Below are 23,022 nucleotides of genomic sequence, written 5' to 3' on the forward strand. Positions count from 1 at the left end.
TTGGAAATTTTGATATTATGAATTTTGTTAAGTGTGAAAAATGCTAGTGTGAGTTTACAGAAACAGGTCCTTTTCAAAGATGCATACTAAGATATATATGGGTGAGTGTGGGTCTGCTACTCCTAGGCAGCCTATTCGGCTACCATTTTGTCACCTAAACAAGGTCAAAGTGGTCCGGCCAGTTAGGAACAGGAGCCCAAACCCTTGAGCCCTTCAGATCAAACAAGAGCACAAAGCTGGATCACACTGGGAAGGTTATGCATCACAAGGTATGTCCAGAACACCCGGAGGGCTGAGGACCAGATGCATAACATATGCATCACAAGGTATGTCCAGTATGCCCAGGGGGCTGAGGACCGATGCATAACATATACTCCCGATTTATACGATTTATACATCACGAGGTATGACCGGGAATGCCCGGTGGGGCTGAGGACCGATGTATGACAAGGGACCCCAGAAGCTGATCAGTGGAGAGCCTCGTTGATAAGATTAGAACCATGGCTGGGGATTAGGGTGTAGCATCAAGTAGATTAGAAGTGCCTGGAGGGCAGACTCACAATCCCTAATCTTCTACACCCTTCCCCTTTCCTTAGTCTCCCTTATCTTCTTAAAACCAATTACATGTGTCAATAAAAGGGCAAGGATCTTGCTCTTCAGCAGCATCCTGCATTATGTAGCCTGCTCCACTACTCCTGTTTGTCAGTGTGGTGTTGTCTCGATGCAACGGTGAGGATTTGTAATATCTGTTATTTACTCTAAAATACTTTAACAGAGGAAAACTAAAAGAAGCTGAGATGGCAACATACTAGCAATTTTAAAACTCAGATGACAGTGTGTGAGCTCATGATTCCATCTCCTCTATTCTTCTATACATTTGACATTTTTGATAAGAAATTAAGAAATATTTTATAGCTAAAGATGTCTGACAGGGGCCTCCCTGGTGGCACAGGGGTTATAGTCTCAGCGCCTAGCAAGCTATCACCAGCCACTGCAGCACAAGTTCGATCCCCGGCCAGGGAGTTACCCACATGGCACAGCAGACCTCTCCTGACTTGCCTGCTGCTCCTCTCAGCAGTGTATTTCAGCAGATCCGCCTGTTCTGCTCCTCACTCTGTCTCTGATGAATCCTCTCACCCCTTGTGCCTCTGGCCTGGGCTCCAGTTCTTGTATGCATAAATAAATAAAAATAAATCTTAAAAAGATGTCTGACAATGGAAATGACTGGCTGCCTGAGCATGTTTTTGTTTTGGCTTTGGATTTAGTGCAGAGGGAACTGGAAGTTATTGGCTAGAGTGATGGGATTGTTCCATCACTGTCCATGCACTTTGAGGTTCTTAATCACAAGGTTGGAAGTGGCCCCAGGGTAACTGGCCAGGATGCAGATCACAGGGTGTGACTGTGTGTCTGAAGACTTCAGTTTCATCCTGCCTTGAATTTTATCTCATTTGAGGTTAACTTTTCTTGGACAGTGTCTCTTGAACACTGTTGCAGTTGTTCAGGTGACCATTCATTGCTGTCACCTCGACTATATCCCATTGGGGAAGTTCAGTGGGATCAATTATCTATTACCTTTAGTCCTCATATACTCATGTCTCTTGTCCAGTAGAGACTTGAGGCTGAGGAGAAGGCCTGAAGTTCCTCTCATAGAACTAAATCACTCTATCTTTCTCTAAAAGCACCGGATTGAAAGAGATAGATTTTGGTATTTGTATAGTTTATTGTTAACACTAGTTTTTAAGCTCAGCAGCCTATATAAAGATTCACTAAAGTCCCTGAAAATTCTAGATGATCCTTTCATTTACAGGGGAAGATGAGAACATACAGAGAAAGTAATTTGCAAGTAGTAGAACTGGTGCTGGAACCTGGGTCTCATTATTCAAACTCTTTTCATCTTATAATATTTCCTACTTATTTACTTCAAATTCTTTGCCTCTATCCAGATCTTCTTGTGGTGCTATAAGAAGTTTCTTTTAGATGTTATTATCTCCATCTACCTTATAATTTACTTCAATAAACACTTGAAGGACCAGATCATGCTTTACTTAGAAAACTGGAAATTTAAGACACCATGCCGTAACGTGGGGTAGTATATAGACAGGGTAACTGAGGAATGTGTACTGATGATCAGAGGATGCTGCTGGAAAAGGCAAGAGAGGGGCTGCTTGAATACTCAAATTTCTCTGTGGGACCCTCAAATTGTCACCAGTCTTACAGGTCAAGAAACTTGGTTTTGTCTGTTTCCAGAGTATACAAGACTGCCCAGTCCCCCTGGCTGAAATTAACAGATTTCTGTGTAATTTTTTGATTTTTCAGAGGAGGACATACTTGTCCTAATATTTGTGTCTGTATTCAGGGCATTTTCTCCTCACAGGATAGGGAATGAAAACCGTCACCAGCATTCTGCCTGGTGAATTTTGAATCAAAGCAAAGGAGAGGCTGAGAGAGCAGATTATCTTCATGTGCCCGGCCATCAACCTAGCCATTTCCATGTCTCGACTGTGTTTCTTTTTGACCAGGTAGGATTAACATTTGTCAAACCTTGTTCTTTGGTTCCTTTTGTCCATATCCATTGCTATGAGTAGGTACCAAACTTGCCCCCCCTCATATTTATTCTTACCTTGATTTGATCCCTAGGTCTTTCCTCCTGCTTTGATTAAGCAGTTATCATGCCCTTTTAGGTAAAGATAGCATTCATTGCAGGAGACGTTTGCTAGTTCTGTTCCCAGATGACACCTTAGTTTAATGCCACAAAGACATTCCGCTGTAGCTACCAGCCAGACACCAACAAATGGGAAGGACTTTGGACAGTGATTCCCGGGCAGGGAACCCAGCTGGGGCTATGAATGTGATAAAGTTTCTCTATCAGATGTCACTTAGGAAGCTCTATTTAAGGCTTTCATGGCTGTTCGTCATTTCTCTATAACTGTTGCCTATGCCTCAATCCCTGAAGGACCATTTTGAATGGACTCTCATGTCACAAAGACCAGGTCATCTTCTCTCATGTGGAGTGAAATGGTCCACGGTGATGTCTGAACTGGTATGCCGCAAAGTGTCAACATCAGAGTCTTTCTATGTTGGGAAAGTCTCTCCTTTATTTGGTAATTACATTTTTCTACTTATGTCAAAATAGTATTTCTTATATGAAATTATAATGGCAAATGTTAACTTATAAGTTGTACCCAGTCAATCAGCAAAGCGAAAAGCTGGCAATTACTAGGTTCCAGTTTTTAAAAATTATCTGTAGCTGAGAGATTTCAAAGTGTATAAGCCATTGTTTTTGGTGTTCCAAGGAAAAGTTAATTTCCCAGAGGCTTGGAACTGGGAGGAAGTATTTTCTAGAAGAGGTGGGTTTCAACTCCTTATTTCTAGATTCATTCAGCTCCTCCTCCCCACAAGCACTGTTCCTTTGTTAGGCCTTGTTTGCCCTTAGCTTTGATCCAGTTTCCTTTTTGTGTGGACCTGCTTTTCCAAGAACACAGTGAACTTGGCCCAGCAGAGCTGTGGTCTGGGTCCACCCCCATAGCTTCTAACCTTTGATATTTGTACTTCCCCCTGAGTAATGGCCTGTCCATTCTCTTTCAGGACAAAGGGGATGTCTCCTGTTCTTCCTAATGACAGTTTTGGCTGACTAGTGAGGATCACATTAATACATAAAGTATCCTGTGGAACAGAAATTTGATGATATGATTTGAAATCTCTGTATCACCCTCAAACAGCTTCCAGAAAGATCGCTACCATGTCTAAAAAAATCTTTACTGAGCTATTATTTAGAAGTGTTCCAGAAAAAAATTACTAAACTTAGCTGAGGCTTATTATCACTTGTGATAGCACCGTGACATAGTTTAACAGAACTGAACATTCTACTATCATAAAAAAATTTATGTGATCAACATTTTCTTATCTCATCTAGCCTAGCATAGTGGCCTGAGGAAATGGGTCCTGATATAGTAATGAGATGGGATATGGATTAGATTTTTCTAAGTTAGGTTTCTATTCTGGGTAAAGTAAGCTGCAGGGCTTTGTGTGTGTATGTCTAAGCACAGGGCTTTGATTTATGAGTAAGAAGGAATTAAAAACAGGAGATAAAAAATGATGTTATATGCCCTCAAATGTATGGATTAAAAAAAGGCACTAACCAAAAACTCTACGTAGGTTCATCACATTTTTGTCCTGGACTGTTCTTTTGGATGAGGAGCAGGCTTACTCCTGACATCTATGGGGCTGGGTAAGAGTCAAATTTAAGCCCCAGTTTCACATACCTATTTGTGTAAAAGCTATAAATCAAGCCAATCGGCTATTAAATATTTTCTGTTTTTTAACATGACAAATACACAGTGGGTCCTCATTATTTGTAGATCAGTATTTTCGTGTTTGGCTTCTTAAAATTTGTTACCTGAAGTTAACACTTGAAACACTTTTGCCATCTTGCAGAAATTTATAGAGAATGTTGTCCGCACTGGTTAACTAATGTGCCTGTTTCCAGTTGAGGTAAAAAAACTTCCTTCTCTTTTTTCCCCCCCTCTAATTGAGATGTAATTGACATACAACATATATTCAGGTGTATAACATAACGATTTCATATTTTTATATATTGTCAGATGACTATCACAATAAGTTTAGTTGACATCCATCATTACAGTTACCTGCATGTGTGTGATAGGAACTTGTAATATCTATTCTCTTAGCAACTCTGACATATACAACACAATGTTATTAGTTAGAATCACCTTACTCACAATAACATCCTCAGGAGTAATTTATTTTGTAACTGGAAGTTTGTACCTTTTGATGCCTTTCATGGATTTCCTTTACTCTCCACCCCCGGTCTCTGGCAACCACCAGTCTGTGTTCATGAAGTTTTCTTTTTCTGAGATTTTCATATAATTGAGATCATATAGTGTTTGTACTTCTCTGCCTGACTCATTTCATTTAGTATAATGCCCTCAAGGTTCATCTATGATCTTTCAAATGGCAAAGATTTCATTCCTTTTTATTGCTGAGGAATATTCCATGGTGACTATATCTATACATTTCACAACTTCTTTATTCATTCATCCTTTGATAATGGACACTTGAGTTTTATTTTTTGGCTATTGCGAACAATGGCACAGTAAACATGGGCGTGTGCATATCTTTTCAAGTTAGTGTTTTCATTTCTTTGAATTAATACTAAGAAATTGTTATACCTAGAAATACTCAGGAATTGCTGGATCATATAGTAGTTCTTTTTTGGATTTTTGGAGGAGTCTCCATACTGTTTTCTATAGTGACTCTACCAGTTTATGTTCCCACTAACAGTGCACAAGGGTTCCCTTTTCTCCACATCTTTGCCAACACTTGTGGTTTCTTCTCTTTTTGATGCTAACCATTATAATGGGTGTTAGGGGATAGATCACTGTGGTTTTATTTGCATTTCCCTGATTAGTGATATTGAGCACTTCTACATGCACCTGTTGGTCACCTGTGTGTCTTTGGAAAGATGTCTGTCAGATCCTCTGCTCTTTTTAAAATCAGATTGTTTCATTTTACTGTTGAAATGTGTGAGTTCTTTATATTTTTTTGGATATTAACCCCTTATCAGGTACATGATTTGTAAAATATGTTTTCCATTTGGTACATTGCTTTTTCATTTTTTTAAAGGTAACTTTTTTTTAAAATTTATTTTTATTTATTTGTGCATAGAAGAACTGGGGTGTAGGCTAGAGGTGCGGGGGGCCAGTAAGAGGATTCACCAGAGAAAGAGTGGGGAGCAGAACAGGCGGATCTACTGAAATACACTGCTGAGGGGAGCAGCTGGTGAGACAGGAGAGGGCTGCTGTGCCATGCATGTCAGCTCCCTGGCTGGGGATCAAACTTAGGCAGCAGTGGTGATAGGGTGATAGCACTGACCCTTACCCTTACACCCCCAGAGAGACCCCATTGGCTTTTCATTTTCATGACAATTTCCTTTGATGTGCTGAAGCTTTTTAGTTTGATGTCATCCCGTGTATTCATTTTGCCCTTGGTGTTAAATTCTAAAAAAATCTCACCAATATTGATATGAAGGAACTGGCCAACTATTTTTCTTTCAGTTTATAATTTCAGGTTTTATGTTCAAGTTTTTCATTTATTTTGAGTTGATTTTTTGTATATAAGAGATTGGTGGAATTTCATTTTTAATTAAAAAAATTTTGTTGATTTGCTACTAGTTTGTATAACTGTGATTTTGAGAGTAGAGCTTCATACCTCCATATATGAACTTGCCTCACTCACTCTCCACCAAAGGATGGACTTGGAGGGCTAAAACCTGTCATCTTCTGGGTCTCCCCTGGTGGCACAGAGGGTTGAGCGCAGTGCTGTGAAGCTGTCCGCTGTCTGTCCGCAGTCTCTGCAGCGCTGGTTCGATCCCTGCTCAGCAGACCTCTCCTGTCTCCTCCCGCTGCTCCCCTCAGCAGTGTATTTTGTCAGTCTGCCTCTTCTGTTCCCCACTCTGTCTCTGGTGAATCCTCTCACCCTCCTGCACATCTGGCCTGTACCCTGGTTCTTGTATAAATAAATAAATAAATCTTAAAAAAAAGTAAAACCTGTCATTTTCCATCCACTTTCCCCCTCCCCCCATCCCCATTGTTTTGTTGGTTTGTTCTCTTTGGTTATTTATATTCCACAAATGAATGAGACCATCTGGTAACTATTTTCTCACTTACTCACTTAGTATAATCACCTCAAGATCTATCCATTTGCCCTAAAAAGTGCTATTTTATAATTTTTAAATAGCTGAGTAATAGTCCATTGAGTATATAGTCCACACTTTTTTTTTAATTTGGTTATCTGTAGGTGGACATTTTAGGTTGGTTCCATGTCGTGGCTACTGTAAGTAATGGTGCTGTGAACATAGGAGTGCATCAGTATTTTTGTATTGTGTTTTCATGTTCTTCAGGTAAATAACTAGCAGTTGTATTGATGGATCGTACAGTACATCCATTTTTATTTTTATATATTTTTTAAAGCTTTATTTATGCATCCAAGAGCTGGGGCACAGGCTAGAGATATGGGGGGGGTGAGAGGACTCACCAGAGACAGAGCGGGGAACAGAACAGGCAAACTGACTGAAACACACGGCTGAGGGGAGCAGTGGGTGAGACAGGAGAGGTCTTCCGCATCATGTGGGTAGCTCCCTGGCTGGCCGGGGATCCAACTTGTGCTGCAGAGGCTGTGAATAGTGCGGTGCTTAACCCCTTGCACCATCAGGGAGGCCCCCATTTTTATTTTTCGAGGAATCATCATACCATTTTCTTTTTGTTTTTTTAAAGATTTATTTATTTATGCATACAAGAACTGGCGTACAGGCCAGAGGTATGAGGGGTGAGAGGATTCACCAGAGACGGAGTGGGGAACAGAACAGGCAGACTGACTGAAATACATTGCTGAGGGGAGCAGCAGGCAAGACAGGAGAGGTCTGCTTCGCCATGTGGCTTTCTCTCTGGCCAGCCGGGGATTGAACTTGTGCTGCAGAGGCTGCGGATTGCTTCATAACGCGTTGCTTAACCCCTTGCGCCATCAGGGAGGCCCTCTTCATACCATTTTCTATAGCGGGATTGCCAAATTACATTCTCACCAACAAAGGGTATTCCTTTTTCCCCAAATCCTTGCCAAAATTTATTGTTTCCAATCTTTTTGATATAGGCCGTTCTCACAGAGATGAGATGATATTTCATTGTGGTTTTGATTTGCATAGGCCTTATAATAAGTGATGTTGAGCATTTTTTTCATGAGCTTGTGGGATGTTCTTTGGAGAACTGTCTATTTAGATCTTTTGCCCATTTTCTGACTGGGTTGTTCAATTTTTTTGTTGTTGAGTTGGATGTGTTCTTTATATATTTTGGAAATTAACTCTTCATCTGACATGTGATGTGCAAATATTTTCTCCCAGTCTAGATGTCACCTTTTTGTTTTTGTGATGATTTCTTATGAGGTACAAAAACTGCAACAGGGTGGTCCCCAGGAAAGGGGGAGGTTCCCTGCCCCACCCAAGGGAGGGTGGAGCTGAGCAGCAAGAGAAGAAGCTGCAAGAAGAGACGGAGGAAGGAAGGAAGCAGGATGGAGCCTAGAGACACGTGAAGAAACTGTGCTTGTCTTTTGGTCGTGGACTGGGTGACACAGATGTGGGTGAGACCCGTGGGGAGGTGACAATGGCAGCTTTTATCTTGATGTTGATTTTGCTCTTTTCCTTCCGGGCTTGTCCGGTTGTTTGTGACCCTTTGCTGTGGGTCCCCACTGGAAGATGCTTTAGACTTGTGGCAGGCTTTGGGGCCTTGTTCTGGACCAATCCCATTTGGATGGACTTTTACCCACGAGGGGACGGGTAACTTTGGGTGCTTCATTTAGAAACTAGACTCTTTGCCTTTCCTGTATTGTTTCCTAGTTTTATTAAAGTTCCTTTTCATTAAAGTCTCATATGTTTTGTGTTGATGCGGCGGATGGCAGAACCCATTTAGAATAGGCAGGTTTGCGGGGTTTGGGCTGCCCCTCTTCCTGTCCTATAACAAAACCTTTTAGCTTGATATAGTCCCATTTATTTATTTTTGCTTTTGTTTTCCTCACTTTTGGAGTAGTGTCCCCAAATATATCTTTGTGGTTGATGTCTGGGAAATTATCACCTATGTCTTCTTTTATGTATTTTGTAGTTTTAGTGCAGTTTTGTAGAGTGTGGGGTCCTTGGGTTCACTCTGGGAAAGGTTTCACCAGAGCTCCCATTCAAGCGGCATGAGGCGAGTTTCCCCATGAGACAGAGATGTTATTCATATTTAAAGAACAGGTTTACTAGAGAAAGGGAAAAGGACAGGTTTTGCTAAGAGAGGCCTGCATGGTTGCAGGCACATGGCCTTGAGGAGAGCTGCCTCCCCTGAGGGAGGTCAGTAGACAGAAGTCCTACCCATGGTACAGATCATGGGCAGGCAGGAGGCTTCTGCCCTGCAGAGGGAGAGAGTTGGTGAAGGGAAGCACCTGCATAGTCACAGGTGGGCAGTGGGAGGGCTGCCCCAAGCCTATGCAGAGACTGCACTGATATAGTCCCCTTCTGTTTGGGAGGGGTCACTCCTCCGTGGAGTGGCCTGTTTGTTGCTGATTTGGGATAACTAGGCAAAACCAGGAAGGGATAACGAGGCAAAACCAGGAAGGGACCAGAGATTCCAGGGTGGGCCCAATCTCCATATCTTTACCCTCAGGTCTGTGCTCCACTCCCTGTAGCATCTGATCCTGCTTGGGTCTCATGCCTTGTGATAAGGCAGTGGTGCCTGAGGGTTACAACCTCTACAGCTGGGTGAATGGTTATGTTATTCCCCTCGACCCCCACCTCCTTGTGTGAGTCAGGTTTTAGTCTTGTGAGGCCTCCTTTCCAGTTTTTCTATTCCTGTCCTCCATCAATACCATTGTTGCATGATCAGCTTTTACTATCCTGTGTGCTTTCAATAAATGGCACAAGAATTTCTGCTCAAGTAGCAGATTCTCTGTAAGGGAGAAATGATGTCCTGAGCTAATCCCATACAGGCTTTGTGGACTCCACTCCCACTCCAGACTAAAGCCTTCAAGACATTGGGAAAGACAAATCCCGTCACCACCAAAGGGAAGGTGGCTGGGACCTGAGGGTGGAGTTAAGCAGCCAGGTTGGGTATAAAAACCAAACATGTGGGCCTTGGGCTGGCTCGCTATCGCTCTCCTCCTGGCTTCACGGCTCCTGGCTTGCGGCCAGCTCTCAGAGCGCCATTTGGGATTCCAGATCAGTGGATCGGGTAGGACTCATTTAAAACTTTGTCTCCCACTTTTCTCCCTGAGCTGTACATTTTCTCATTTCCCCTTCCCTTGTAAATAAACCTTTTATTAACCTTTCGCGTGTGCCTGCAGTAGAGCATTGATAAGTGCTTTTAAGCGTGCGGGTGAGGACCCACAGTCAGGCACCCCGTTTTGTATCGGGGTTGCCCTATAACATCTTGTCTGACAAACCTGCTCCATGACTGCTGTGTCCCTCGTCGCTGCATTTCCTGCCGCATGCATTTCCCGCTGCAAAGCAGCAACATATAATTTGTTCACTTCCTTTGTTAAATTTATTCCCAGGTATTTCATCTTTAATGGTGTGATTTTAAATGGGATTTCACACTTATTTTCTTTTTATTGTAAGTCATTATTTACTCATAGAAATATTGCAGTTTTTGTATGTTAATTTGTATCCTATCACTTATTGTATTCACTTATTATTTCTAGTAGTTTTTTGATAGTCTTTTGGACTTTCTAGCCAGGCTAGTAGTAAGGCTGCTAAGACAATTCTTCATTTCTCTTTTCATGTGTTTTATTTTTATTATTTCCATTTAACTTTTTGAAAATTTTGGAAACATTCAACATTTGTAATTTTTATCTCTCTTTTGAAAGTTTCATACATTCCTACACATTGTTTTCCTTTTAGCATATTAATTGCAGTTATGTAAAATTACCTGCCTTATTCTTCCAACATCTGAATCCCTGAACCTGTTTCTATTAATTTTACTATCTTTTGTTATGGATGTTTATTTTTTGCTTTGGGGGTGTCTTACCTTTTTGAATTAATATTTAGCATTGTAGGTAGAACAGTAGAAAATGAGGTGGTTGTTATTTATTCTCAGAAATGAGCATATACCTTACTCTGCTTAACTATTAGTGGGCATGGATCCAGTCAATTTATCCAAAAAGTGTTTTGGCTTTTGTTGTTCAATGGCTGCTTTTAACGTACCACTGTTTTCAAATTCTTGTGTTATCCTGTATTTTGGGTGAAGGTTAGGATGTGAACAAATTTATTTCCATTTTTCCTGGTCCGTTCTCAGCTTTTGGCCTTTCCTGTATGTTTGCATTAGGGAGGGACTCTAGTTACAGCTCTCGCTCTTCTCCGTTGGTAGATTGCTATTGCTTAGTATTTAGTACTTGCAAGATTCATCTTGGAAGCAGTGTTGCCCTAATCCAATCAGTTGAGCTTAAATCAATTTTACCAATAAGGTTTTTAGTTTGATTTGAAAGTAGGAGTGTAATAGCACACATTTTAGAGATGCATATAGTGTAAAATATAAATAAAGTGTGATTCTAAACAAATATTATCTAATACTAATAATTTTCTTGCTATGTGTCAAGCCCAGTTCTAGGTATGCTTTGCATACATTCATTAATTTTATTAATTTTATTCTTATAACAATTCTGTGAGCCTAAGGTCCTTGTATTATTACAAGTAAATTTTATGCTAAAACTATGTCCTCTGAACTTTCCAAGTGTGGGCTTACCTTATTTAACAACTGTTCATTTAAGGCCATTTGGGCACAGTCATTGAAAAATTATACCACTTTTGCAACTTTTTTGGGTGTGTTTCACCATGAAACACACTAAAAAATTTCATACAAGAATTCATGTTTCAACATTATGATTTTAAGCAACTCAACAAGTTACTTGACAGGACAGTTTTTAATGAGAAAATAGCAGGTGGAATAGATTTCAATTGCACATGTTTGGATGAGTCCCAGATATTTTCCTTTATACACATATGCTCAATAAGAGAGATGAAGAAGTAGCATGATTCTTAAGTCTGAAGTATGTGTGTACAATTCCATATGTTTCAAAATGCTCTCGTGTTTAGCTTTCGTTTTGTTCCAGTTGTTTTTCTTCTCATTGGTAAGTGCATTTTGAATGTAAGAAAACCTACAAGTCATCAAAAGGTTGAAATATTTGTGAGCAAATGATACAGAAATAAAAATGTGCCTTTCAAAGAATTACTCTTTCCTAGTCCTCCTATATAAACTACCACCCATTTTCAAGTTTGTTTGTTCTTTAGTGAGTACAGTAAAACTTCCTTAAAATTACATTTTACATATAAAAATGCATTCATTTTGAAATTGCTGTGTGTCATGTGCACAGAATTAATTCATTGGACAAATGAAACATTTTGGTGAAATTATTTGGCTATCTTGGTTTGGAATTCATGTTGATTTTTCTCATTAAAATTAATGGAAAAAAATAAAATTAATGGAAAATTTACCCATTTGACAAGTTTCACTTGGCAGCAGTTATTTCAGTAGAGAATGAAAGTTGTTAGGTGATGAATAGATGTCCTGGTATTTTTTTAAAGATTTATTTATTTATAGAAGAACTGGGAGGGTGAGAGGAGGGTGAGAGAATTCACCAGAGACAGAGTGGGGAGCAGAACAGGCAGACGGAAGAAGTGGGCGAGGAAGGAGAGGTCTGCTGCGCCATGTGGGAATCTCCCTGGCCGTCTGGGAATCGAACCAGCACTGCAGAGGCTGTGGACAGCTTCACAGAGTGGCGCTCAACCCCCTGTGCCCCTGGGAAGGCCCTGGTATTTTTGTTTGTAACAGTTTACCTAGTATATAACAATAATGATGGGAATTGATATCTCAGCACTTCCCCAAAACTGAAAATATATTAAGAATCTAGAATTCCACATGGAGAAAATTGGCGATTACCGTTCACATATGCCAAGTGGCCAAATATAAAGCTTTAGTGTGCATCAGATTAGATATTTGGCACCAGTTATCTGTCACTTTTAATTGCCATGTTAAATATTGTTTGTTGGTAGTTGGCATCCAAGTCCCTCCCTCCTGTGCTCTCTTATATTACAAAGAGTGAGCATAAAAAAAAAAATAGTTAAGGGCCTCCCCAGTGGCGCAGTGGTTGAGCGCTGGGTTGCGAAACTGCCCACAGCCTCTGCTGCGCCGGTTCGATCCCCGGCTGCCAGGTGAGAGTCCCACATGGCACGCAGACCTCTCCTGCCGCCCGCTGCTCCCCTCAGCAGTGTACTTCGTCAGTCTGCCTGTTCTGCTCTACGCTCTGGTTCTGGTGAATTCTCTCAGCCTCCCACGCTTCTGACTGTACCCAGTGCTTGTATAAATAAATAAATCTTTAAAAAAAAGTTAAATTTATTTTTATGAAGATAAATTTGATATACAATCTTGTATGTGATTCAGAGGCCTAGGGACACACCTTCTCAGATGCCTAACATTATACCACACCCACCACCAAAGCGTGCATAGTCCTCCACTGTAGTCCATTGTGTCCCCTTCCCACTGTGCTTTCTCTCTTCTTCCTTTTTATCTTGTAGCATCAGTTCCACAGTCAGATTTCTTGGGTTTCTTTGCCGGTTTGGTTTTGTGTGACCCTTTGGTTTGTTTCTCTAAATTCCTTATATAGGTGAAACCATCCAATATTTATCTTTCTCCTTCTAACTTACTTTGCTTAGAATTATCCCCTCCAGTTCCATTCATGTTGTTGCAAATGGCAAGAGTTCATCTTTTTCATAACTGCATAGTATTCCATTGCGTGTATGTGTCATATTTTTCTTATTCACTCCAGTGACCTAGGGCACTTAGGTTGTTTCTGTGGCTTAGCTTTAGTAAATAGTGCTGCAGTAAACACAGGAGTATATATATCCTTTCAAGTTACTGTTTTTGCATTCTTCAGGTAGATACTCAGGAGTGGAATTGCTGGGTCATATAGTAGATCTGTTTTTAATATTTTGAGAAACCTCCATACTGTTTTCCGCAGGGGTGGGCTGGGTATTTTTTAGGCAATACAAGTCTAAATAACATTCTTTTCAGTTAGGATTCTGGAAATGGTTTAGGTCCTGCATATGGGGTGTACCCCATTGAAGCTTAGAATGTGAAAGGGAGGGTGGCAGCCTGCCCTGGTGGTGACCATAGGAGGGGTCTGCAGAAGTGAGTCAGAGCAGGTTCTAGAACCCACTTTTCCATGTGTTCACCAGCTGCATGAGAGTGCTGTGATGCTGACAGCAGTTCTTGCTTCCTGTATCTCAGTTGCTAAGGTGTGACTAAGAAGTCAGTAGTGAGGTTAGTTTGCAGCCCAGCAGCAGTGTCTTGGCATTGGCTACTTTAGCCATTTCCAACAATTCTGCAATTTTTTGCACAACAGCTGCTTCTGCTCGAAATAGTTTGAGTAATTTTTTTTTTTGCACTGAACTGTGTCTAACTCCCAGTCCTATCTGTGTATGTGTAGCTCCCCCTCCCCCAGCCCTCATGTGAATTTTTAGTTCTTGTGCATTCGACAGTGAAGGCCTGCTGGCCATAGGATGTGCAGGTAATGTACCCCATTAAGGGCACCTGTGCCTTTGGACAGGGTTTCTTCCAGGAATATGAGCTAATCAGGGGCAGAGTTCTCTTAGGGAAATGATCTCTTCCTAGAAAAATCTACTTCTTAAATAACAAGAACCTGGCTAAATCTAGAGTTTCTGGAATACTGTGACTGAAAATGAAGCAGAAGAAAGTAGGGTTAATAGATGCTGAGTAGGAAAGTCTAATGAAAATGTTTGAACCAATGGATCCAACCTTGCCTTGAAGACACCTCTTGAGTTTTCTCCTTGACTATGTTTGTCTCCTTGAATATGAATATGTTTGTCTAAATACATGCATATATGTATGCATATATATACACAATTATATGTATTTTTATAGACATATAATTTTTTTCTTGCTTAACTTAATTTGACATACAAGTTTTTATTATGCCCATCATTTTACTGATGCAGAAAATGAGTTTCAGACAGTTTGTAAAGTGCTCACCATCATACAACTGCTAATGATTGGGGGAAGGTACAATGTTTTCTTTTTTTTAAATTTTATATATTTTTTATATTGTTCATTTTTTTTTTTTTACAATGCTGTCTCATCTCGGTTAGGCCCCATGAAATTCCCACCACCCATTCACCCATGTACCATCACTATAGTCCCTTGTGTTCTTCCCACCCCTCTCCTACTCCCTTCTCACCCACTGCAGAATATCTCTGGTTTATAGTTGCTTGTTGATTTTGATTTTCACTTTATTATAATAACTTTTTTCCCCTTGATCCCTTTTTTGGATCCTCTACATTCCTCCTATAAGTGAAACCATCCTCCGGTATTTTCCTTTTTCTTTCTGGCTTATTTCACGGAGCATGATCAGAAGGGGCAGTGTTTGACTGCAGACCTGTTACAGCCTTAACACTTAGGCTTAAGAGCTCACACTGTAAGGGTAAATGTGACAACTGTGGCAGATGAAATAGTACAGACATACAGAAGTACCACAAAAACAAAGAATAGAGAGTAATTAATTTCTTTCTGGAAAAGCTTCACTAGAGGGGTGTATTTGAGCAGGGTTTTAAAGAATGATTAGGAGTTTTCCAAGCAGATATGATGAGTTTGGTGTTATACATATAAGAACTTCTGAATCTAAACATGTAGATATTTATACCATCCATTGATTGGTGGAATTCACCTCTAAGAAAATCCCTCACTCAAACCAAACAGCAATGAACTCAAAATATCAGTTTCATTGATAAAGTTGCTTTGGAGAACACAGCTTTAACCTACATCCATATTGGACTTCCTAATGCTTTCTATTGAATTGAATTAGCTCACCCAAATGAAAGTAGAGGCACTAAAATAACTCAGAGCTTCCCCTCTTCCAACACGGGGTCAGCGTCTCTTTCCATCAGCAACACTTAGGAGACAGAAGATTGCTTGCTTCATAAGTTCAGCTCTGAAAAAAGGGACTCCTTCAGTTTTGTCTTTGATCATTAATGACTTAAATATATTTACTTCAGTGTGACTAAATATATTCACTTCTTTGTGCCTTTCTGTACTTTGCTCATCAAGTAACTTGGATCTGTAAATTTCTGCTTTCTATCAAATATAAGAATATTTTAGTTATTATTACTTTGCATGCTTTAAATCTATGTCTCCTCTAATATTTCAAATCACATATACATTTGACTGTTTCATTTCATTTTTTAAGGTCATTGAGGCTATTTATTTTCCATTTTTGCCCCCTATAATCTATCTTTACTGTTCTTTCTTCTGTCTTCTTTATTCAGCCATTATCTCTAACTCTTATTTTTTTACTTCATAAGTTGTACTTTTTGGCTTTAGAATTTCTATATTAAAAAATCATATCAATATCTCTGCTGAGATTTCCCATTTCTATGCTCTGATTTCATGCACTGAAAACATGTTTTATTTTATAATTTATGCAGATTAATTATTATTGTAGCTTGAATTGTGTCTTCCCCCAAATTTCTGTGTTGAAGTTCTAACCCCAAATATCTAAGAATGTGATTTTATTTGGAAATAGAGTCATGGAAGATATAATTAGTTATGAGATTTTATTGCAGTTGGGAGTGGGGGCTTAATCCAATATAACTGGTGTCCTTATAAAAAAAGAGAAATTTAGACACAGATACATAAATATGCATATAGGATATAGCGCAGTGATGAAGACAAGGTTGAACACAGAGGTTGGGATAATGCTTTTACATGACAAAGATTGCCATTAAACCCCTAGAAGATAAAGTAGAGGCTGGGAAGAAATTCTCTCTTACAGCTCTCAGGGGAATTAACCCTATTGACACCTTCATCTTGGACTTCTTAGAAGTAAGGAGGCAATAAATTTGTGTTAAGTAACCCAGTTTGTGACACTTCATTATAGCAGCTATAGTAAATTAATACAATGGTAATAGCCACTTTAAAATCCTGTAATTTAATCCTTTAATAAATTCTAAATAAAATCCTTTAATTCTAAAAAATGGTTCACTTCAATATTGGACTTGGTTGACTTTCTTTTCTCATAAGATGTGTTTCATTTCATTCTTTCTTTGTCAGGTAATTTTAGATCGTATCCTTGACATTATGATGTTAAATCATAGAGATTATGGGTTGTATTATTTTTCTTTCATGAACATTGTTTCCTTTTTTTTTTTTTTTGTAAAGCAGGTTATTTACTTTGCTGGGCTTTTGAACTGTTTCTTGTATTTCTATTCAGAATTTTTGTCTAATGCTCCGCTGCTTTGAGTCTGTTCAGAAATCAGATGTGGGTAGACAGAAATTAGGGATTCCTATCCATGGATCTTTCCTTTCAGAAATATGGTACTTTTTTCACATCTCTACTACTGTTGTATGCATTATCCAGATTGCATTTAGCTCAGGCTACAAGTATCAAAAAAGATGAACTTACCTCTATACATGTCCATAGCCCTTCTTCTATGTGAATGTGAGCTTCCCTCACTAGCTTGTCATTCTCCAGTACTTTTAGATAGATTTTTTTCTTTGTATGTTTTACTATTGTTTTCTGTAGAATGTGTATGTGTGTGTGTGTGTGTGTGAGAGAGAGAGAGAGAGAGAGAGACAGAGAGAGAGAGAGAAAGAGAGAGAGAGACAGAGAGAGACACACACACACAGAGAGAAAGAGAGAGAATTTTAGCCTAGCATGTCTGAAAGCAAAACTCCTTACCTTTATTTCTGAAGGAAGTTTTCACTGAATATGAAATCTTTTGTTAAAAACTTTTTCTCTCAGCACTCAAAATATATTATTCTATTGTCTTCTGGCTTTGTGTAGTTTCTGAGAAATCAGTTGTGCTTATTATCTTTGTTCCTCTATGTTCTTTCATTCTGGTTATTTTAAAGATTTTGCCTTCTCACTGGTTCTCAGAAATTTGATTAGAATTTGTCTTGGTGTGATTTGGGTGTATGTGTTCATTTTATTTGGAGTTTATCAAGCTTCTTGGATATGTGAGGTGGAGTTTTCTCAGATTTGAAAGTTTCCAAGGATTATTTCCTTAAATGATTTTTTCCTGTCCTTCTTTCCTTTCTGGGATTTCATTATGCATATATTAGACTTCTTAATATTGTTCCACATTCACTGAGTCTCCCTTGTTTCTCACCCTTCACTCTCCCCACCACCAGCTTCTTTTTTCTCTGTGTACTTCTTTTTTGATAGTTATCACAATTTTGTAAAACTTACTAATGTTTTCTTGTGTAATATCTAACCTATTGCAAATTAGATCCAGTGAATTTTTTATTCTAAACCCTTTTCATTGTTAAAAGTTTCATTCCTCTATTTTCCATTTGTCATTAAACCCTTAAGCATATTGAGCATACCCAAAATAGGTTTTTTTTTTAATTTTTCTAGAGGCATGTTTTATTTATTTATTTGTTTGTTTGTTTGTTTTGTTTATACGTGCACTGGGTACAGTCAGAAGTGCGGGAGGGTGAGAGAATTCACCAGAGCCAGAGCGGGGAGCAGAGCAGGCAGAAGGACCGAGGTACACTGCTGAGGGGAGCGGCAGGCGGCAGGAGAGGTCTGTGCGCCATGTGGGACCCTCCTCCAGTGGCCGGGGAGCAGCCGGGGATCGAACCGGCGCCCCAGAGGCTGCGGGCAGCTTTGCAACCCAGCGCTCAACCGCTGCACTCAACCGCTGCGCCACAGGGGAGGCCCCAAAATAGGTATTTTAGAATCTTTGTCTGTCAATTCATCATCTCTGTCATTTCTGGGTCTGTTTCTGTTGATTGACTTTCCTCTTGGTTATGTATCATATTATCCTGCTTCGTGGCATTTGTGTAGTAAAGAATTATCTTTGCCCAAAGATACCTTATGCATCATTTTTTATTTTTGGTTGGTTCTGATTTGTATCTTTTTTTTCTGTAATCAAAAATTATATATTGTCATACCTGTAGTACTTGCCTGAGTTCTGTAAGTTGTTCTAGTGAGTTATTGAGCCTGAAGAGTTGTGGGAGCTCCTAAACTTGTAGTCTTTGTTCAGAAGTGTATGTGTTCTGGAGATCCCTGACTTTGCTGGTCTTTGAAGTGAGTAGTGTTGTGAAGAACTGTGTCCTAAACCTGTGAAGTTTGGCTCAACTCCAGTAGTTAGTGTCAGAAGCTAGTGTCTAGTAATTGTGGGGAGGCTGCATATTGTGAAGGCTACATTGTTACTTGCTTGGGTTTAGTTATTTTACTTTAAAGAAGGTTGAGATTTGTGAATCATCTTGATCCATTTGGAGGACTGAATTAACATTTTGGTAAGGAGGTAGCTTTCACCAAAAAAAAAAAAAAATAGGTTTTTTGGGTCCTCCCTGGTGGCACAAGGGGTTGAGCGCACACTCTGCACCATGGAGTTTGATCCCTGGCTGGCCAGGGAGCTACCCACACGGTGCAGCAGACCTCTCTTGTCTCACCTGCTGCTCCCCTCAGCAGTGTACTTCGGTCAATCTGCCTGTTCTGTTTCCTGCTCTGTCTCTGGTGAGTCTTTTCATCCCCTGCACCTTTGGCCTGAACCCCAGCTCTTATGTGCATAGATAAATAAATCTTAAAAAAATAGTGTTTTTTTTTTTTTTTTTTTTTAACCGCTGAAGCATCATATAGCCTTCTGGATCGCTGCTGAATTTTCCAGGTGAGGCAGTCTCTGTTGTCTCCCTTCTTCCCTCCCTCCTTCTCTCTCTCTCTGTCTCTCTCCCTCTCATACACTCCCCAACTGACCATATTCCAACCATCTCTTTCATATTCCTACCATCTCTTTCATAAGTCTCTTAAACGCTGGACCATTCTTCCCCTCCCCTAATAACCCCAGAGCCAGGTGCCAGGCAGCTGAGATAGCGCCTGCACCCAAGAGGCCATTGAAATTACTCAAACTACCCAATGCTAAGCCTCCTTACCTTGCCTCATCCATTTCTTCCTATAGGAATCACAGTAAGAGCCCTTGTTTACATTTTACTCTCAATCTGCCTCCTGCTGATTCTAGTTTTCCTTTCTGTGTTATGCCTCTGTTTCTAGGGATCTGTAAGTATAACCTTTCTCCATGACTGTCATTTCTGCCTCTGCATATCTTTTTTTTTTTTTTTTTTTTTTATAGAGGCATTTTTTTTTATTTATTTATTTGTTTGTTTGTTTATACATGCACTGGGCACAGTCAGAAGCGCGGGAGGGTGAGAGAATTCACCAGAGCCAGAGCAGGGAGCAGAGCAGGCAGAAGGACCGAAGCACACCGCTGAGGGGAGCAGCGGGCGGCAGGAGAGGTCTGCACGCCATGTGGGACCCTGCTCCGGTGGCCGGGGAGCAGCCGGGTATCGAACCAGCGCCGCAGAGGCCGCGGGCAGCCTCGCAGCCCAGCGCTCAACCACTGCGCCACCGGGGAGGCCCATCTGCCTCTGCATATCTTACCATATCCAATTAAAATACATCCTGTGCACCATTAAAATATACATGAAGTGTAAATACTGCATGATTATGCTTATATGTTTCAAAATAGGTATAACTAATTATGGTATAGAAGTCAGGGTAGAGATTATTCTGGAGAAGATATCCAGAGGCACAAAGGGAACTTCTGATTTGCTAATATGTATTTCTTGAACTAGGTTCTGGTTACGAGAGTGTGTTTAGTTTGTGTAAATCAGCCAAGGGACATGTTTATAATTTGCACACTTTCTTTATATATGTAACACCAAACAGTTGCATCATTCATTCCTTTCCTCTTTCCTTGTAGTTTTCCACGTAGCTTTGTAATGCTATTCTACTCTGGAACCCACTGCATGACCTGATTCGGCCAATAGACTGAATAAGAAGTTAATAGTATACTATTTCTTGGCTGGTGCCTCAAGAAAAGTTGTATGTTTCTTGTACTCTTGAGATTCTGTTACTGAGATTATATGGACATACTGGCAGGCTCACTTATCTTAGGGAGAGAGCCTTGTATAATAGAGCTGCCTCAGCCACAGTTTCCCATCCAAAGCTCACCAGGAGCAGGCTCTCATATGTGTCGTAGAAGAGTAAGTCAAGATTAGTCAAATCCAGGATGTGAGGGCGATCTGGCTGCGACATCTGTCACCCCATTGATCGCCAGGGTTGATTCGGCTGATCTGGCTGGCTAGGTGGGTGTCCCCTTCCTCCCTCACCGCTCCATGTGCATCCCTCCCGAAGCTGTGAGCTCGGTCGAAGAGGATGGCCTTCCCCGAATAGAGATGGACCGGTCTTCGGTTGAGGGTATACGAGTAGCTGCGCTCCCCTGCTAGAACCTCCAAATAAGCTCTCAAGATTAGTCAAATCCAACCTAGATCAGTTGATCCCCAACTGACTTAGTTCACAAACTGAAGATAATTGATTTTATTAAATCATTGATTTTTAGGGTAGCTTGTTACACAACCAAAGCTGACTGATACAGTTATGGAAAAAAGATAACAAGGGCCAAAACTGGGCAAAGATAGGAGAAAGGTGAGGAAGGAATTGAAACAGGAAACACTTAACTTAAAAGGTTATTCCATTGAGTCGGGTTTGAAATGTCATACTGCTTATTCTCCCAATGCAGTACAGCATTAAGAAACCTAGTTTCATGAGACTATAAGCCAGCCTTCCCCGGGAAGCTGTTTTAGATAGAGAAGATGTAACAACTAGAAAGGCAGAAGGGGGATCTGGGTGTGGATGGGGTTTGAAGGGAAGGATAAGTGGGTTCAGTGTCAAGTAACATTGAGTTAGAAGTCTTGGAAGCACATCTAAATGGAGTTGTCTAGTAGGGAAGAAATGCAGACCAGAGCCCAAGCCTTTGCTGGAGATCTGGTTGTTCTCAAATAGGAAGTGTCTGGGGAAACTGGGACTGGATCTGTACTCTAAAGCTAGTGCAAAGAGAGCTAGAATGAGCTGTGAGAGCTGACACCTGGAAAGCGCTCCGTGGACAGTGCTTCAGTCAGCGTGAGTAATCCCCTGTTCCTATGTGGTGATCAGTTAAAAGCTGTAGCATGATTACTATTAATCCAGTAGTGAGATGATAAATATCTTTTGGTCACTAAATTGAAGTGCCCTGTATATATAATGCATCACCATATATTACACATCCTAGGAATCTGGAAACTTTCCCAAACTGGGGACAGTGTGTGCCTTTTGCTGGAACAGCTGTTAAGACAGGCCAAGAGTGGAAAGGGAGAGACTGAGTGGGACTCCTGAGAGGTGGTGAATTGGCACGAAGGGAAAAGGATGAAAAAAAGTGCTTTGGAGGACTGAATCAACATTTGGTTTTTAACACTTTATGTTAAAAACATTAACATAAAGGTGAGAGAGAGAGAGAAGGGGAAGGATGGGTGGAACCAGAAGTAGGGCCAAGGGGGAAAATTAATAGTGGTCATGTAAACAAAGAGATGAGACGAGGGAAAAGTGAAGTCAACAGAGGTGGGAATAGGTCAACCTGGAGGGTGAAGCCAGGTCAAAGGATAAAGGGAGACAGGAAAAGGAAAACAGAACTGGACTGAATCAGAGAAGAGAAAGGGAAATAGAAAATGGATGAGGCAGAAGAACAAGTGTGTGCAAGATGAAAGAAGGATGGCAAATGGAGAGAAAGAACAGCGTCTGGGTGTGCAAGGACTGGACAGGAGTGCCAAGCACAGAAGCGTCTGTACCATCACTACAGTATGGATCCCACTCCTCCGCTTGAGCTCAGAAAGAGCTCCCCGGGCCACAAGCGTTGCTCGGTGGCCTGAGTCTGGGTCAGCTCCAGGGATGGAGGGTGGAGGAGAGGCTAGGGAGGAGGGACAGCATTATGACTCTTGGCCACAATCTGTGCTGTGCTGCTGGGAAGCAGATGTGGATGTGTTTCTTGCACCTAGGCAGGGGGCCTGGAAAGAAACCTTAGAGGATTCAGGGTCTGGCGAGGCTGAGGGGCACTGATGTTAAGAGTGGAAAGGTAGGGTCGGTCTCCCCAGTGGCGCAGCGGGTTGAGTGCAGCGCTGTGAAGCTGTCCGCAGCCTCTGCTATGTGGGTTCAATTCCCAGCGGGCCAGGGAGATAGGCGCATGGTGCGCAGACCTCTCCTGTGTCGCTGGCTGCTCCCCTCAGCAGTGTCTTCGGTCCTTCTGCCAGTTCTGCTCCCCACTCTGTCTCTGGTGAATCCTCTCATCCTCCCATGCCTCTGACTGTACCCCAGCCCTTGTATGCATAAATAAATCTTAAAAAAGAGTGGAAAAAGTAATGGCCCCCAACCTAAAGGGCTGGTGGATGCCCTAAATGCCTGGGTCTGATCCAGAATCAAGGAAGAATGCAGGGGTGGGTGGGAGCTGGCAGATAGTGAAGGCGCATAGGGAATCACAGGGTAAGGGAGATCTGACTTAGGGTGATGAGGGCTTGGAGGCTGGTTGACACACACAGAGGGGTGCTGGGACAGAACAACCCCACCGAATCTATCTGGCTTCCTTTCCTTATTCCCCAGTCTCATAAG

The 23,022-nt window shown here is 41.0% G+C and overlaps 1 long non-coding RNA gene across 1 annotated transcript; it reads left to right on the forward strand.

Moving 5' to 3' along the window:
* The first annotated feature begins 2,379 nt into the window (after positions 1–2,379).
* On the forward strand, positions 2,380–4,280 carry LOC119258694 (uncharacterized). The gene is made up of 3 exons (XR_005128285.2): positions 2,380–2,519; positions 2,954–3,101; positions 3,586–4,280. It is a non-coding gene; the product is annotated as an uncharacterized LOC119258694 (long non-coding RNA).
* The last annotated feature ends 18,742 nt before the right edge of the window (positions 4,281–23,022 follow it).

Source organism: Talpa occidentalis, unplaced genomic scaffold (genome assembly GCF_014898055.3).
Source record: "Talpa occidentalis isolate TD23 unplaced genomic scaffold, MPIMG_talOcc4v2.1 talOcc4.5, whole genome shotgun sequence".
Taxonomy (NCBI): Eukaryota; Metazoa; Chordata; class Mammalia; order Eulipotyphla; family Talpidae; genus Talpa; species Talpa occidentalis.